The sequence below is a fragment of the Phyllobates terribilis genome, unplaced genomic scaffold (assembly GCF_046119375.1).
Source record: "Phyllobates terribilis strain yellow unplaced genomic scaffold, ASM4611937v1 Scaffold_3__8_contigs__length_932513732, whole genome shotgun sequence".
Lineage (NCBI taxonomy): Eukaryota > Metazoa > Chordata > Amphibia > Anura > Dendrobatidae > Phyllobates > Phyllobates terribilis.
Window position 1 is genome coordinate 6,629,926 of NW_027362763.1, and position 9,568 is coordinate 6,639,493.

The 9,568-nt window shown below is 41.9% G+C and overlaps 21 non-coding genes across 21 annotated transcripts; 7 read left to right on the top strand and 14 right to left on the bottom strand.

Moving 5' to 3' along the window:
* Positions 1-672: 672 nt before the first annotated feature.
* Positions 673-746, top strand: TRNAN-GUU (transfer RNA asparagine (anticodon GUU)). The gene has a single exon. It is a non-coding gene; the product is annotated as a tRNA-Asn (tRNA).
* A 227-nt stretch (positions 747-973) lies between these two features.
* On the bottom strand, positions 974-1,059 carry TRNAY-GUA (transfer RNA tyrosine (anticodon GUA)). Its single transcript is given in 2 exon segments — positions 974-1,009; positions 1,023-1,059. It is a non-coding gene; the product is annotated as a tRNA-Tyr (tRNA).
* Positions 1,060-1,168: 109 nt separating this feature from the next.
* Positions 1,169-1,241, bottom strand: TRNAA-AGC (transfer RNA alanine (anticodon AGC)). The gene has a single exon. It is a non-coding gene; the product is annotated as a tRNA-Ala (tRNA).
* A 752-nt stretch (positions 1,242-1,993) lies between these two features.
* On the top strand, positions 1,994-2,067 carry TRNAN-GUU (transfer RNA asparagine (anticodon GUU)). The gene has a single exon. It is a non-coding gene; the product is annotated as a tRNA-Asn (tRNA).
* Positions 2,068-2,294: 227 nt separating this feature from the next.
* On the bottom strand, positions 2,295-2,380 carry TRNAY-GUA (transfer RNA tyrosine (anticodon GUA)). Its single transcript is given in 2 exon segments — positions 2,295-2,330; positions 2,344-2,380. It is a non-coding gene; the product is annotated as a tRNA-Tyr (tRNA).
* Positions 2,381-2,489: 109 nt separating this feature from the next.
* On the bottom strand, positions 2,490-2,562 carry TRNAA-AGC (transfer RNA alanine (anticodon AGC)). The gene has a single exon. It is a non-coding gene; the product is annotated as a tRNA-Ala (tRNA).
* A 745-nt stretch (positions 2,563-3,307) lies between these two features.
* Positions 3,308-3,381, top strand: TRNAN-GUU (transfer RNA asparagine (anticodon GUU)). Its single transcript has one exon. It is a non-coding gene; the product is annotated as a tRNA-Asn (tRNA).
* Positions 3,382-3,608: 227 nt separating this feature from the next.
* On the bottom strand, positions 3,609-3,694 carry TRNAY-GUA (transfer RNA tyrosine (anticodon GUA)). Its single transcript is given in 2 exon segments — positions 3,609-3,644; positions 3,658-3,694. It is a non-coding gene; the product is annotated as a tRNA-Tyr (tRNA).
* Positions 3,695-3,803: 109 nt separating this feature from the next.
* On the bottom strand, positions 3,804-3,876 carry TRNAA-AGC (transfer RNA alanine (anticodon AGC)). The gene has a single exon. It is a non-coding gene; the product is annotated as a tRNA-Ala (tRNA).
* A 752-nt stretch (positions 3,877-4,628) lies between these two features.
* TRNAN-GUU (transfer RNA asparagine (anticodon GUU)) lies at positions 4,629-4,702 on the top strand. The gene has a single exon. It is a non-coding gene; the product is annotated as a tRNA-Asn (tRNA).
* A 227-nt stretch (positions 4,703-4,929) lies between these two features.
* TRNAY-GUA (transfer RNA tyrosine (anticodon GUA)) lies at positions 4,930-5,015 on the bottom strand. Its single transcript is given in 2 exon segments — positions 4,930-4,965; positions 4,979-5,015. It is a non-coding gene; the product is annotated as a tRNA-Tyr (tRNA).
* Positions 5,016-5,124: 109 nt separating this feature from the next.
* On the bottom strand, positions 5,125-5,197 carry TRNAA-AGC (transfer RNA alanine (anticodon AGC)). Its single transcript has one exon. It is a non-coding gene; the product is annotated as a tRNA-Ala (tRNA).
* Positions 5,198-5,948: 751 nt separating this feature from the next.
* TRNAN-GUU (transfer RNA asparagine (anticodon GUU)) lies at positions 5,949-6,022 on the top strand. The gene has a single exon. It is a non-coding gene; the product is annotated as a tRNA-Asn (tRNA).
* A 227-nt stretch (positions 6,023-6,249) lies between these two features.
* TRNAY-GUA (transfer RNA tyrosine (anticodon GUA)) lies at positions 6,250-6,335 on the bottom strand. Its single transcript is given in 2 exon segments — positions 6,250-6,285; positions 6,299-6,335. It is a non-coding gene; the product is annotated as a tRNA-Tyr (tRNA).
* Positions 6,336-6,444: 109 nt separating this feature from the next.
* On the bottom strand, positions 6,445-6,517 carry TRNAA-AGC (transfer RNA alanine (anticodon AGC)). Its single transcript has one exon. It is a non-coding gene; the product is annotated as a tRNA-Ala (tRNA).
* A 745-nt stretch (positions 6,518-7,262) lies between these two features.
* TRNAN-GUU (transfer RNA asparagine (anticodon GUU)) lies at positions 7,263-7,336 on the top strand. The gene has a single exon. It is a non-coding gene; the product is annotated as a tRNA-Asn (tRNA).
* A 227-nt stretch (positions 7,337-7,563) lies between these two features.
* TRNAY-GUA (transfer RNA tyrosine (anticodon GUA)) lies at positions 7,564-7,649 on the bottom strand. Its single transcript is given in 2 exon segments — positions 7,564-7,599; positions 7,613-7,649. It is a non-coding gene; the product is annotated as a tRNA-Tyr (tRNA).
* Positions 7,650-7,758: 109 nt separating this feature from the next.
* On the bottom strand, positions 7,759-7,831 carry TRNAA-AGC (transfer RNA alanine (anticodon AGC)). The gene has a single exon. It is a non-coding gene; the product is annotated as a tRNA-Ala (tRNA).
* A 745-nt stretch (positions 7,832-8,576) lies between these two features.
* TRNAN-GUU (transfer RNA asparagine (anticodon GUU)) lies at positions 8,577-8,650 on the top strand. Its single transcript has one exon. It is a non-coding gene; the product is annotated as a tRNA-Asn (tRNA).
* A 227-nt stretch (positions 8,651-8,877) lies between these two features.
* TRNAY-GUA (transfer RNA tyrosine (anticodon GUA)) lies at positions 8,878-8,963 on the bottom strand. The gene is given in 2 exon segments: positions 8,878-8,913; positions 8,927-8,963. It is a non-coding gene; the product is annotated as a tRNA-Tyr (tRNA).
* Positions 8,964-9,072: 109 nt separating this feature from the next.
* TRNAA-AGC (transfer RNA alanine (anticodon AGC)) lies at positions 9,073-9,145 on the bottom strand. The gene has a single exon. It is a non-coding gene; the product is annotated as a tRNA-Ala (tRNA).
* Positions 9,146-9,568: the final 423 nt, after the last annotated feature.

Genomic DNA, 9,568 nt, shown 5'->3' on the forward strand with positions numbered 1-9,568 from the left:
CTTTCGTTTTTTTTTTTTTTTTTTTTTTTTTTTTAAGTGCGGATTACTTTTTGCCAAAGTTGAAGACCATAAGTGGAATTCATAAGGTGAATGTTGGCTTACAAATATGGGCAAGCAACTTTCTAGCAAACCTTTTCTACGTATATGGAAAACCAAATTGAAGGGAGTGAAATAAACCTAAATAGTTTGTAGAAGGAAGTTGTAATGTAGCACAATCCCATGCAGAAGCTTTAGACTTTTTTAGTTTGGTTTAATTTTTGAGCTCATTTTTATTTTTTGAGCTCATTTTTATTCTTTTAGCCGAAACGCGCTTGCTTTGACTGAAGCATTTTGGCAAAATGTAAAGGTGAATTCTATAAAAAAAAGCAATAACTTAGCAGAGGATGGTTTCGATCCATCGACCTCTGGGTTATGGGCCCAGCACGCTTCCGCTGCGCCACTCTGCTGCTGGTTACAGGTGATAAGAGGAGAACCTAATTACTGTCTGACTTCAGGTCCATGCGATGGAATTCATCAGTAAGAGCTTATTTGTGGGCTATTAGAGTATTCCTAGGGTTCTGCAATTGTTTCTTTGTTTCTATAGCTTTCTTTTATCATGTTATTCTTGCAAATCATCTGCGTAAATTGTGTTTGACCTGGCTGAGGCTGTCAGAAAATCAAGTAGAGGCTTGTGTCTCTGTGGCGCAATCGGTTAGCGCGTTCGGCTGTTAACCGAAAGGTTGGTGGTTCAAGCTCACCCAGGGACGTTGGTGTCTTTTGCTTGGGTATCATGCTACGGTTGAAGAACGTTCCTCTTTGGCCCACAGCAGGTCCCGCAAGTAAAGGCTATGTTGCTGCCACCTACGTTTTGAAAACCCAAGGTGCAACGGAGGAAAGTTTCCTGGACTAGATTTTTTTTATAGTCGTACAGAAGGAGCATAGCAGTGGTGTGTTTGCCAGTAGGTACAAAACATAAGATAGGACGAAGAAAATGTCCTTCGAGCCGGAATTGAACCAGCGACCTAAGGATTGCTAATTTACAACTACAGTCCTCCGCTCTACCAGCTGAGCTATCGAAGGCTTGTTTGGCCTATGGAGGAAAGCCTCCTAGGTCTAGCTGTGGGAGCCATGAGCAGTTTGCAAAAGAATCATCGCTCTACCAACTGAAAAAAACAATAAATGATAAATTTGGAGAATGCGGGCATCGATCCCGCTACCTCTCGCATGCTAAGCGAGCGCTCTACCACTTGAGCTAATCCCCCATGCCTGATGACCTTGTTTTTAGTTTCTTGCCACAACACATAACAATTTTCATATGCTGTGACACGTGCCATTGCATCCTCTTTCGTTTTTTTTTTTTTTTTTTTTTTTTTTTTAAGTGCGGATTACTTTTTGCCAAAGTTGAAGACCATAAGTGGAATTCATAAGGTGAATGTTGGCTTACAAATATGGGCAAGCAACTTTCTAGCAAACCTTTTCTACGTATATGGAAAACCAAATTGAAGGGAGTGAAATAAACCTAAATAGTTTGTAGAAGGAAGTTGTAATGTAGCACAATCCCATGCAGAAGCTTTAGACTTTTTTAGTTTGGTTTAATTTTTGAGCTCATTTTTATTTTTTGAGCTCATTTTTATTCTTTTAGCCGAAACGCGCTTGCTTTGACTGAAGCATTTTGGCAAAATGTAAAGGTGAATTCTATAAAAAAAAGCAATAACTTAGCAGAGGATGGTTTCGATCCATCGACCTCTGGGTTATGGGCCCAGCACGCTTCCGCTGCGCCACTCTGCTGCTGGTTACAGGTGATAAGAGGAGAACCTAATTACTGTCTGACTTCAGGTCCATGCGATGGAATTCATCAGTAAGAGCTTATTTGTGGGCTATTAGAGTATTCCTAGGGTTCTGCAATTGTTTCTTTGTTTCTATAGCTTTCTTTTATCATGTTATTCTTGCAAATCATCTGCGTAAATTGTGTTTGACCTGGCTGAGGCTGTCAGAAAATCAAGTAGAGGCTTGTGTCTCTGTGGCGCAATCGGTTAGCGCGTTCGGCTGTTAACCGAAAGGTTGGTGGTTCAAGCTCACCCAGGGACGTTGGTGTCTTTTGCTTGGGTATCATGCTACGGTTGAAGAACGTTCCTCTTTGGCCCACAGCAGGTCCCGCAAGTAAAGGCTATGTTGCTGCCACCTACGTTTTGAAAACCCAAGGTGCAACGGAGGAAAGTTTCCTGGACTAGATTTTTTTTATAGTCGTACAGAAGGAGCATAGCAGTGGTGTGTTTGCCAGTAGGTACAAAACATAAGATAGGACGAAGAAAATGTCCTTCGAGCCGGAATTGAACCAGCGACCTAAGGATTGCTAATTTACAACTACAGTCCTCCGCTCTACCAGCTGAGCTATCGAAGGCTTGTTTGGCCTATGGAGGAAAGCCTCCTAGGTCTAGCTGTGGGAGCCATGAGCAGTTTGCAAAAGAATCATCGCTCTACCAACTGAAAAAAACAATAAATGATAAATTTGGAGAATGCGGGCATCGATCCCGCTACCTCTCGCATGCTAAGCGAGCGCTCTACCACTTGAGCTAATCCCCCATGCCTGATGACCTTGTTTTTAGTTTCTTGCCACAACACATAACAATTTTCATATGCTGTGACACGTGCCATTGCATCCTCTTTCGTTTTTTTTTTTTTTTTTTTTTAAGTGCGGATTACTTTTTGCCAAAGTTGAAGACCATAAGTGGAATTCATAAGGTGAATGTTGGCTTACAAATATGGGCAAGCAACTTTCTAGCAAACCTTTTCTACGTATATGGAAAACCAAATTGAAGGGAGTGAAATAAACCTAAATAGTTTGTAGAAGGAAGTTGTAATGTAGCACAATCCCATGCAGAAGCTTTAGACTTTTTTAGTTTGGTTTAATTTTTGAGCTCATTTTTATTTTTTGAGCTCATTTTTATTCTTTTAGCCGAAACGCGCTTGCTTTGACTGAAGCATTTTGGCAAAATGTAAAGGTGAATTCTATAAAAAAAAGCAATAACTTAGCAGAGGATGGTTTCGATCCATCGACCTCTGGGTTATGGGCCCAGCACGCTTCCGCTGCGCCACTCTGCTGCTGGTTACAGGTGATAAGAGGAGAACCTAATTACTGTCTGACTTCAGGTCCATGCGATGGAATTCATCAGTAAGAGCTTATTTGTGGGCTATTAGAGTATTCCTAGGGTTCTGCAATTGTTTCTTTGTTTCTATAGCTTTCTTTTATCATGTTATTCTTGCAAATCATCTGCGTAAATTGTGTTTGACCTGGCTGAGGCTGTCAGAAAATCAAGTAGAGGCTTGTGTCTCTGTGGCGCAATCGGTTAGCGCGTTCGGCTGTTAACCGAAAGGTTGGTGGTTCAAGCCCACCCAGGGACGTTGGTGTCTTTTGCTTGGGTATCATGCTACGGTTGAAGAACGTTCCTCTTTGGCCCACAGCAGGTCCCGCAAGTAAAGGCTATGTTGCTGCCACCTACGTTTTGAAAACCCAAGGTGCAACGGAGGAAAGTTTCCTGGACTAGATTTTTTTTATAGTCGTACAGAAGGAGCATAGCAGTGGTGTGTTTGCCAGTAGGTACAAAACATAAGATAGGACGAAGAAAATGTCCTTCGAGCCGGAATTGAACCAGCGACCTAAGGATTGCTAATTTACAACTACAGTCCTCCGCTCTACCAGCTGAGCTATCGAAGGCTTGTTTGGCCTATGGAGGAAAGCCTCCTAGGTCTAGCTGTGGGAGCCATGAGCAGTTTGCAAAAGAATCATCGCTCTACCAACTGAAAAAAACAATAAATGATAAATTTGGAGAATGCGGGCATCGATCCCGCTACCTCTCGCATGCTAAGCGAGCGCTCTACCACTTGAGCTAATCCCCCATGCCTGATGACCTTGTTTTTAGTTTCTTGCCACAACACATAACAATTTTCATATGCTGTGACACGTGCCATTGCATCCTCTTTCGTTTTTTTTTTTTTTTTTTTTTTTTTTTTAAGTGCGGATTACTTTTTGCCAAAGTTGAAGACCATAAGTGGAATTCATAAGGTGAATGTTGGCTTACAAATATGGGCAAGCAACTTTCTAGCAAACCTTTTCTACGTATATGGAAAACCAAATTGAAGGGAGTGAAATAAACCTAAATAGTTTGTAGAAGGAAGTTGTAATGTAGCACAATCCCATGCAGAAGCTTTAGACTTTTTTAGTTTGGTTTAATTTTTGAGCTCATTTTTATTTTTTGAGCTCATTTTTATTCTTTTAGCCGAAACGCGCTTGCTTTGACTGAAGCATTTTGGCAAAATGTAAAGGTGAATTCTATAAAAAAAAGCAATAACTTAGCAGAGGATGGTTTCGATCCATCGACCTCTGGGTTATGGGCCCAGCACGCTTCCGCTGCGCCACTCTGCTGCTGGTTACAGGTGATAAGAGGAGAACCTAATTACTGTCTGACTTCAGGTCCATGCGATGGAATTCATCAGTAAGAGCTTATTTGTGGGCTATTAGAGTATTCCTAGGGTTCTGCAATTGTTTCTTTGTTTCTATAGCTTTCTTTTATCATGTTATTCTTGCAAATCATCTGCGTAAATTGTGTTTGACCTGGCTGAGGCTGTCAGAAAATCAAGTAGAGGCTTGTGTCTCTGTGGCGCAATCGGTTAGCGCGTTCGGCTGTTAACCGAAAGGTTGGTGGTTCAAGCCCACCCAGGGACGTTGGTGTCTTTTGCTTGGGTATCATGCTACGGTTGAAGAACGTTCCTCTTTGGCCCACAGCAGGTCCCGCAAGTAAAGGCTATGTTGCTGCCACCTACGTTTTGAAAACCCAAGGTGCAACGGAGGAAAGTTTCCTGGACTAGATTTTTTTTATAGTCGTACAGAAGGAGCATAGCAGTGGTGTGTTTGCCAGTAGGTACAAAACATAAGATAGGACGAAGAAAATGTCCTTCGAGCCGGAATTGAACCAGCGACCTAAGGATTGCTAATTTACAACTACAGTCCTCCGCTCTACCAGCTGAGCTATCGAAGGCTTGTTTGGCCTATGGAGGAAAGCCTCCTAGGTCTAGCTGTGGGAGCCATGAGCAGTTTGCAAAAGAATCATCGCTCTACCAACTGAAAAAAACAATAAATGATAAATTTGGAGAATGCGGGCATCGATCCCGCTACCTCTCGCATGCTAAGCGAGCGCTCTACCACTTGAGCTAATCCCCCATGCCTGATGACCTTGTTTTTAGTTTCTTGCCACAACACATAACAATTTTCATATGCTGTGACACGTGCCATTGCATCCTCTTTCGTTTTTTTTTTTTTTTTTTTTTTTTTTTAAGTGCGGATTACTTTTTGCCAAAGTTGAAGACCATAAGTGGAATTCATAAGGTGAATGTTGGCTTACAAATATGGGCAAGCAACTTTCTAGCAAACCTTTTCTACGTATATGGAAAACCAAATTGAAGGGAGTGAAATAAACCTAAATAGTTTGTAGAAGGAAGTTGTAATGTAGCACAATCCCATGCAGAAGCTTTAGACTTTTTTAGTTTGGTTTAATTTTTGAGCTCATTTTTATTTTTTGAGCTCATTTTTATTCTTTTAGCCGAAACGCGCTTGCTTTGACTGAAGCATTTTGGCAAAATGTAAAGGTGAATTCTATAAAAAAAAGCAATAACTTAGCAGAGGATGGTTTCGATCCATCGACCTCTGGGTTATGGGCCCAGCACGCTTCCGCTGCGCCACTCTGCTGCTGGTTACAGGTGATAAGAGGAGAACCTAATTACTGTCTGACTTCAGGTCCATGCGATGGAATTCATCAGTAAGAGCTTATTTGTGGGCTATTAGAGTATTCCTAGGGTTCTGCAATTGTTTCTTTGTTTCTATAGCTTTCTTTTATCATGTTATTCTTGCAAATCATCTGCGTAAATTGTGTTTGACCTGGCTGAGGCTGTCAGAAAATCAAGTAGAGGCTTGTGTCTCTGTGGCGCAATCGGTTAGCGCGTTCGGCTGTTAACCGAAAGGTTGGTGGTTCAAGCTCACCCAGGGACGTTGGTGTCTTTTGCTTGGGTATCATGCTACGGTTGAAGAACGTTCCTCTTTGGCCCACAGCAGGTCCCGCAAGTAAAGGCTATGTTGCTGCCACCTACGTTTTGAAAACCCAAGGTGCAACGGAGGAAAGTTTCCTGGACTAGATTTTTTTTATAGTCGTACAGAAGGAGCATAGCAGTGGTGTGTTTGCCAGTAGGTACAAAACATAAGATAGGACGAAGAAAATGTCCTTCGAGCCGGAATTGAACCAGCGACCTAAGGATTGCTAATTTACAACTACAGTCCTCCGCTCTACCAGCTGAGCTATCGAAGGCTTGTTTGGCCTATGGAGGAAAGCCTCCTAGGTCTAGCTGTGGGAGCCATGAGCAGTTTGCAAAAGAATCATCGCTCTACCAACTGAAAAAAACAATAAATGATAAATTTGGAGAATGCGGGCATCGATCCCGCTACCTCTCGCATGCTAAGCGAGCGCTCTACCACTTGAGCTAATCCCCCATGCCTGATGACCTTGTTTTTAGTTTCTTGCCACAACACATAACAATTTTCATATGCTGTGACACGTGCCATTGCATCCTCTTTCGTTTTTTTTTTTTTTTTTTTTTAAGTGCGGATTACTTTTTGCCAAAGTTGAAGACCATAAGTGGAATTCATAAGGTGAATGTTGGCTTACAAATATGGGCAAGCAACTTTCTAGCAAACCTTTTCTACGTATATGGAAAACCAAATTGAAGGGAGTGAAATAAACCTAAATAGTTTGTAGAAGGAAGTTGTAATGTAGCACAATCCCATGCAGAAGCTTTAGACTTTTTTAGTTTGGTTTAATTTTTGAGCTCATTTTTATTTTTTGAGCTCATTTTTATTCTTTTAGCCGAAACGCGCTTGCTTTGACTGAAGCATTTTGGCAAAATGTAAAGGTGAATTCTATAAAAAAAAGCAATAACTTAGCAGAGGATGGTTTCGATCCATCGACCTCTGGGTTATGGGCCCAGCACGCTTCCGCTGCGCCACTCTGCTGCTGGTTACAGGTGATAAGAGGAGAACCTAATTACTGTCTGACTTCAGGTCCATGCGATGGAATTCATCAGTAAGAGCTTATTTGTGGGCTATTAGAGTATTCCTAGGGTTCTGCAATTGTTTCTTTGTTTCTATAGCTTTCTTTTATCATGTTATTCTTGCAAATCATCTGCGTAAATTGTGTTTGACCTGGCTGAGGCTGTCAGAAAATCAAGTAGAGGCTTGTGTCTCTGTGGCGCAATCGGTTAGCGCGTTCGGCTGTTAACCGAAAGGTTGGTGGTTCAAGCCCACCCAGGGACGTTGGTGTCTTTTGCTTGGGTATCATGCTACGGTTGAAGAACGTTCCTCTTTGGCCCACAGCAGGTCCCGCAAGTAAAGGCTATGTTGCTGCCACCTACGTTTTGAAAACCCAAGGTGCAACGGAGGAAAGTTTCCTGGACTAGATTTTTTTTATAGTCGTACAGAAGGAGCATAGCAGTGGTGTGTTTGCCAGTAGGTACAAAACATAAGATAGGACGAAGAAAATGTCCTTCGAGCCGGAATTGAACCAGCGACCTAAGGATTGCTAATTTACAACTACAGTCCTCCGCTCTACCAGCTGAGCTATCGAAGGCTTGTTTGGCCTATGGAGGAAAGCCTCCTAGGTCTAGCTGTGGGAGCCATGAGCAGTTTGCAAAAGAATCATCGCTCTACCAACTGAAAAAAACAATAAATGATAAATTTGGAGAATGCGGGCATCGATCCCGCTACCTCTCGCATGCTAAGCGAGCGCTCTACCACTTGAGCTAATCCCCCATGCCTGATGACCTTGTTTTTAGTTTCTTGCCACAACACATAACAATTTTCATATGCTGTGACACGTGCCATTGCATCCTCTTTCGTTTTTTTTTTTTTTTTTTTTTAAGTGCGGATTACTTTTTGCCAAAGTTGAAGACCATAAGTGGAATTCATAAGGTGAATGTTGGCTTACAAATATGGGCAAGCAACTTTCTAGCAAACCTTTTCTACGTATATGGAAAACCAAATTGAAGGGAGTGAAATAAACCTAAATAGTTTGTAGAAGGAAGTTGTAATGTAGCACAATCCCATGCAGAAGCTTTAGACTTTTTTAGTTTGGTTTAATTTTTGAGCTCATTTTTATTTTTTGAGCTCATTTTTATTCTTTTAGCCGAAACGCGCTTGCTTTGACTGAAGCATTTTGGCAAAATGTAAAGGTGAATTCTATAAAAAAAAGCAATAACTTAGCAGAGGATGGTTTCGATCCATCGACCTCTGGGTTATGGGCCCAGCACGCTTCCGCTGCGCCACTCTGCTGCTGGTTACAGGTGATAAGAGGAGAACCTAATTACTGTCTGACTTCAGGTCCATGCGATGGAATTCATCAGTAAGAGCTTATTTGTGGGCTATTAGAGTATTCCTAGGGTTCTGCAATTGTTTCTTTGTTTCTATAGCTTTCTTTTATCATGTTATTCTTGCAAATCATCTGCGTAAATTGTGTTTGACCTGGCTGAGGCTGTCAGAAAATCAAGTAGAGGCTTGTGTCTCTGTGGCGCAATCGGTTAGCGCGTTCGGCTGTTAACCGAAAGGTTGGTGGTTCAAGCCCACCCAGGGACGTTGGTGTCTTTTGCTTGGGTATCATGCTACGGTTGAAGAACGTTCCTCTTTGGCCCACAGCAGGTCCCGCAAGTAAAGGCTATGTTGCTGCCACCTACGTTTTGAAAACCCAAGGTGCAACGGAGGAAAGTTTCCTGGACTAGATTTTTTTTATAGTCGTACAGAAGGAGCATAGCAGTGGTGTGTTTGCCAGTAGGTACAAAACATAAGATAGGACGAAGAAAATGTCCTTCGAGCCGGAATTGAACCAGCGACCTAAGGATTGCTAATTTACAACTACAGTCCTCCGCTCTACCAGCTGAGCTATCGAAGGCTTGTTTGGCCTATGGAGGAAAGCCTCCTAGGTCTAGCTGTGGGAGCCATGAGCAGTTTGCAAAAGAATCATCGCTCTACCAACTGAAAAAAACAATAAATGATAAATTTGGAGAATGCGGGCATCGATCCCGCTACCTCTCGCATGCTAAGCGAGCGCTCTACCACTTGAGCTAATCCCCCATGCCTGATGACCTTGTTTTTAGTTTCTTGCCACAACACATAACAATTTTCATATGCTGTGACACGTGCCATTGCATCCTCTTTCGTTTTTTTTTTTTTTTTTTTTTTTTTTTTAAGTGCGGATTACTTTTTGCCAAAGTTGAAGACCATAAGTGGAATTCATAAGGTGAATGTTGGCTTACAAATATGGGCAAGCAACTTTCTAGCAAACCTTTTCTACGTATATGGAAAACCAAATTGAAGGGAGTGAAATAAACCTAAATAGTTTGTAGAAGGAAGTTGTAATGTAGCACAATCCCATGCAGAAGCTTTAGACTTTTTTAGTTTGGTTTAATTTTTGAGCTCATTTTTATTTTTTGAGCTCATTTTTATTCTTTTAGCCGAAACGCGCTTGCTTTGACTGAAGCATTTTGGCAAAATGTA